The sequence below is a fragment of the Amborella trichopoda genome, chromosome 12 (assembly GCF_054954075.1).
Source record: "Amborella trichopoda isolate Santa Cruz 75 chromosome 12, AtrichopodaSantaCruz75HAP2 v2.0, whole genome shotgun sequence".
Taxonomy (NCBI): domain Eukaryota; kingdom Viridiplantae; phylum Streptophyta; class Magnoliopsida; order Amborellales; family Amborellaceae; genus Amborella; species Amborella trichopoda.
In genome coordinates, this window is record NC_142347.1 from 14458488 (window position 1) to 14464669 (window position 6182).

At 39.0% G+C, this 6182-nt stretch overlaps 1 long non-coding RNA gene across 1 annotated transcript; it reads left to right on the forward strand.

Moving 5' to 3' along the window:
* The first annotated feature begins 1902 nt into the window (after nt 1–1902).
* Nucleotides 1903–5794, forward strand: LOC148779455 (uncharacterized). The gene is made up of 3 exons (XR_016046033.1): nt 1903–2130; nt 2255–2427; nt 4592–5794. It is a non-coding gene; the product is annotated as an uncharacterized LOC148779455 (long non-coding RNA).
* Nucleotides 5795–6182: the final 388 nt, after the last annotated feature.

The following is a 6182-nucleotide window of genomic DNA, read 5'->3' on the forward strand; positions in this document are numbered from 1 at the left end:
GAAATATGAGTATGGAAGGATTTGGCGACTTCATTAGTTGATAGAGATACCCCTGTTGGGAGCCAAATATATGTGATCCGACCATAGCAAAAGTAACCCTATTTTTACAAATTGGATAACCTTTTGGTCTGAGTCGATCTTCCCTGAATGGAAGCTGATGTCTGATCATAGGTCTTTTATGTTGGACACAATCCTGGGAAGAAATGGTCCACCTCCCTATCGCTTTGAGCTTGTATGAATGGAAGAGAAGTCATTGCCCACAGTAATCATGGAGTTGGATGTCATTTGAGGTATAGAGTTCAGCTGGATGTAGACTTTGTAAGAAACTGTGATTACTCAAGATATATATGAGGCAATGGAATAGGGAGAGCGTTGGAAGTAGTCAGACCAAGGTTGAGGACCTGATGTTTGAGATATCAAAGATAGATGATCAGGAGGAAGAAAGATTCCTTAGCTTGAATGTAGAACCCAACCCAGAGTTTCTATAGTGAACTGTATGTGGTTAGGGGAGATTTATTGGTGATAGAGGATAAGGAATAAATGCCATACAAAAGGTGATACAATACAAAATCCTTTCACTCCGTTGACAACCACAGGCAGACGTCAAATATGATCAGGGGGATTGAGAGGGATAGTGAATTACTTTCAGAACTCCTTCAGAGCTGAAGCAAGCCCCGCATCTCAATAGATGGATCCCATTCAAAAAGTTCTCATAACAATGCATAGAATGGATTGAGAGGACATTCAAGGAGGAAAACATTGCAGAGGGTGTGGTTAGCTTGATCAATGATCAAGCGTGGGGCGGGATTGTTTTCGATTTACTTTTTTCCTGGGAATTTTTGGGATCAGCTGTAAACCTATTGTTTTGATCATGTTTCTGGAATTCTTGACAGGGGAAGATCTATGCGGCAATGACTTCACCATTCATTGCCCTAATCCCAAAATGAGATGGTGTGAAAAATATTATGGTTCTGAGATCAATCAGTTTGTTATGCAGTGCCCATGAAGAAGTGTCCAAGGTTCATGCAAGTAGGTTGCAAGAGGTTGTGCTGGAAGTAATATCATCTGCCATGCAGACAAATTCTTGATGGAGCACTAATGGCTCATTTGTTTGCATTCAAGACAGAAGGCCAAAGTGTCGGGGTTAACTTGCAAATTGAATTTAGAGAAGCATATGATATTGCAGACTGTGCGTACCTTAAGAATACCATGCATCTCATGAAGTTCAAGGAAGATGGTAAATTTGGACCACACATTGCCTATCAATGCGCACTTCTTGGTCGTCATCAATGGCTCGCCCAAATGATACTTTTAAATTCAAGAGGAATGAACTAGGGAGATTCCCTAGCCCCATTATTTTCACAATTGTAGCTGAGACTTTTAATGGCAAGCTAGATGGAGTCTATGCTCTTGGTAGGCTGTCTGGCTTTAAAACTTGCGTAAATGGACTGCTTGTTTCCCATCTGCAGCATGGGGATGATGCACTTCTTTTTTGTCATGCATCACAATCACAAATGAAGAGCTTGTGGTTGTTTGAGTTTGATTCAGGTGTAAGGGTCAATATGTCTAAAATGAAATTGATGTGGGTTTTTTTTGAATTGTAGAAATTGATGTGGATTCCATTATCAGATAATCAATTAAAAGAGCTAACAAGCTGTGTTGAATGTGGTACTAATAAATTGCCGAATAAATATCTTCATCTGCTGTGTCTTGCAAAAAACCAGCCATGGCAAGTAGGGGAAGAGTTATTAAAAGATTTGAAAAGAACTTGGCTCTTGGAGGACAAAATAGCTGTCCCTGGGGAGATTAATACTTACAAAGTCAACATTAATGAACTGGCCCATTTATTGCATGTCCCCTTTGCCCTTGTTTTTAAGCTAACAAGGCTCATATTTCTCATCTAATCATCCACCCACAAGAACTGTCACATCAATTATTTTTTTCAATGGCAAAGGGCACTTGCGCATTGATAGAGTAACTGAACAAACAAGGAATTACCTGCTAAATGGTGCTCGAGGATGGTACCCAAATAACCCATTGAGCAAACATGGTGAAGGTGACGAGGAATGGTTCATGAAACTGATGAGTAACAGGGGCAGGCTATCAGATGCATGGATAAATCATTGTTGGGTAAGGTGTTCTCCAAAATATTAGAATTCAGGAAAGGGGTGGTCGGAGCCCTTGATTTTGCTTGGATCCTGGCTCGGTAAAACCTATCTAGGAGCTGTACCTAATCCTTATTGTGATTGCTCAGATCGCAATGTGAAAGTGCTGATCGTGGAAGGGTTTGGGTGTCAATCCACATGAAGTCCATTCCTCGGGCAGGCACTAAAGGAGGATGAAGTGGAACTGATGTTGTGTTTGTCAGCAGTGTTGCCACAGTTATTGTTTAACCCCATGAAGAAGGATTCACTTCTTTGGTGCCAGGTAGCAAGGGGGATTTTTCTGTGAAATAAATTCTTACTTGATGTCATGAACCAGGGGCTGCCAACCGTTCAAAGCCTGGCTTTGGGCTGGTTTTGGGGCACACTTACCATGGGCCGGGCCTGGGTCAGCCTTTGCCTGGCCTGAGTCGTGCCTGACAATATAAATATATATGTTTATGCATGCACACACATATATAATATGTACATTTATATATAGCTCCATTTATACAACCAAAAATAGGCCGAGCCTTGCTCAGGTGAATTCAATTTTTGGGACTCCATGGGATTGGGCTTCAATGATCACTTGGCCAGGCCGAGGCCACAAATTGTGGGTTAGTTCAGGCTTGGGCCCTGCAAAAAAAATGGGCTGGCATTGTCCAATCTGGCCCATTTGCAAGCCTACGTGAACCAAATGTTGCGGTCAGCAAGGTATGGTGTGTCCCCTCCCCATCCAAAACATAGTGCCTCGCATGCTTAGCCATGATTAATAAGGTGTTAATGGTTGAACATCACAGGAGGAGAAGTATGATTATTTGCGATGTTTGTTTGATATACAAGCAAGGAACTGCATCAGTAAATCATTTATTTTTACATCGCTCAGCATTGAGTTCTATATGGGCAAGCTGTAGTTTATACCTTCACTTAAAGTGGGCACTAGTTTTTGGATGCTGACTTTGCAGTTTTATAAATGATGTGTATCTAGCGCAATGGTAGGTGTTTTAATGATCATAAGCAAGATGAGAAAAGAAGAGAACAATTTAAAGCCATGGTCATATTTAGCATCTCCCCAAGTGGGAGAATGGACGTCATAATTTAAAGCCATGGTCACAGCAGGGGAGAAGGAGCATACAATTGGGGATATACAAAATAATTATTTGGAGAAATGATGGCTGGAATTGCAAATGGCAAAAGCAGAGATGGGAACTCCAATAGGCGGCTCCTGCTGCCTGCTGGATTGGCCAAGTTAAATTTTGGACGGCCTTGAAAGGTAATTTGGGAGATGCCAGCATTGGAGGGGTAGTGAGAGATGGTCAAGGTAGAATCCGAATGACTTACTCTGTGCTGTTGCACCTTTGCAACTCAACTGAGGCCGAAGCCTGGCCCTTCTTAATTGGTCTTTAGCTCAGTGAAGGGGATATGGGCTAATGGAAAGAAAAATGCCCTTTCGACTACTAAATTTATTCTAAGAAGGTTTCATCTATTGGGTACTAGAAGTATAGAGTTTCAACACATTTGGAGGAGTCCAATGTGCTGGTGGACTCTGGAGCTGAATCAGGAGTATCCAAGTCTGTTAGTTCAGTGACCAATTTTGTCAATGGAGATACATAGTGAGACTGAGGAGTCTGCTCTATATGGACTTTAGGAAGTGTGAATTTGTGCATAAATTGCTTTTGGTTCTGAATTTTTGTGAAGAGATTCCTGTTTGTAAATGAGAAATACAATTCGAGGAACATTTTGAATGAATGAAAAGCAGTTGACATTAAGAAAAAAAAAAAAATTGAAATTGTAGTTAAGTATTTTCTTGTTTTATAAGTAGTATAGTATCGTTTTTATATGAAGGGAAGCACAATATTGACAGATGAAATTGAGTGAAGTCATGAAGGCGTCCTTCTAAATGCTTCTGATTATTTTACCTGCTCTGTGAATATTAGAACTATGCTGATTGCAAATAGCACATGATCATTTGGTGATAAATAATGACATAAGTTGTTCTTATAATTGCTTCCTTTATCAAATTCTTAATTAGAAAAGCTACTGTATTTGCGATTGAAGCCACAAGCTTGAGTCAGGAAATCCTGTGTGGGATCACTCTTTTGACATGGATGGATGTAGCAATCCTTTTTTTTAGTTAGGTAATCTCGTTTAATTGCAATTGGTATTTAGGTGGTTGGAGAGTCTAAAAGAGGGGAAGAATACATGTGCTTTCCAGATCACCTCTGCATGTGCTACTCGTTCTTCTTTGACACTGTCAATAGGGGAGAACAACTTTGTTTATGCTTTCTTCTACTTCTCCTTCTCCACTCCCTATTTCTATTCCTTCTTCTCATTCTTTTCTGAATGGTTTCTTCTCCTTGTACTCTCCTCCTCCTGCTTCTTAGAGCTTTATAAACTACTGTTGCCAAATAATTCCTTCATTAGGCTTATTGAAATAATTATATTTGCAGTGCAAGCATCAATTAGCTGCAAAGCTTGCGGAAGCTGTGGGAGCTTTCAAAGAGATAAACATATCAGATGAGCAGCTAGCAGTACTGCTATCTAAACTTTGATTGGCCCCTCGAATGGGAGGTGAACTTTGTTTGGAAGTGTGAAGGTAGTATGTATTCACATCCCTGTGCAACTTTCAGGAATTTACTTTTTGTTTGTGAAGAGAATGCTTCATACCTTCTGGTGCTTCTATTTAATTTTTTGGTGGAATCAAAATGTGTATGTGATACTTCAATGTTGTGCCATTTAGTGCTTTAAATGCTTAGAAGATTGAAAGCCAAAATTCGCTTACTTAGTTACCCTACTTTCGATGCATTTGTATTTACATTTTAATACTTCAATATATTGGATTCATAACCTATTGTAGTGCCACTTACAAGTAATGTTTTTTGCCTTTCATACATGTATTTAATTGAAAATATTGAAACTCTCCAATTGTGTGAACCTTTGATGCTCTGGCAAATTATCGAATGTGGGGCTGTGTGGAGTACACTTCATATAATATAAGTCTCTTCTGCATTTAACACCCCCGCCCCCCCCCTTCCACTCTTTTGCAAATGATATTATATTTCTTATTTTCATGGTGAAGACTACAACCTTTTGCTTCTTTACTTTGAGGATTTGTTGGTACTTTTCATTAACTTATTTAGTATTTTCTATTTTACATTGGAACTAATATATATACAGTGCAATGTCATGGTTCGACATTTGTTTAGGCTTTCTCTCTAGTTACAACTTCGGCATCTTTTGATCTTTAATTTCATGGTTTGTTTTCAACTTTCAAATTATAGTGGACCAAAATTGCAGCATGACCAATTGTGGTTTTTGAAGCTGGAGTGTTCAATTGCTCTGATTTGAACAGCAATTTCATATGTTTTTTATTCTATGATCTATTTGATTGTCCTTACTTAAATTACTATTCTGTCTTGTTGGAATGTCTTGTTATAGTAAAAACATGTGGCCTGATCTAGAAGAAAGTAATTATATGCATTTTCAATGCTCTCTTTCCACCTATTTATGAAATACATACCTACCATAGCACATTGAGCGAACAGAGATATAGAACGAAGCTCATGGTGTGCTGACTAGGGGAAAACAAAGTAGCATTAAAAAAGAACCTTGAAATCACAACCCAAAATTATCATTAGAAAACTCAAAATAAATTAACCCATGAAAGTTCAAGTATGTAATGATTTAAGAGTATGAACCAATTGGGTTTTTCCAAAAGGTTTTCACATTAGAGCAAGAACATATTGGACTTCATGAGAAAATAAAAGCACACTGCAGTATGTGGCACTAACCTATTCCTTTTTCAAGAGAATCCATTATCCACAAGAAGCAAAACAATGGAGGACAAACTTCTCAAAAATCAAATAAGTGCCATATAGGAATAAAACCAAAAGAACAAACAGGAAAAATGCATGATGTGGTGATCAATGTTTAAGAATTCAGGTTTGACTTCCTAGGTAGCCTCGTAGGAGGGTGCCTAGTTACCTGGGCAGTCCAAAGAGGGGGGAGGTTTGGGTAAAAGGCAAGGCTTCTTTTGCATTT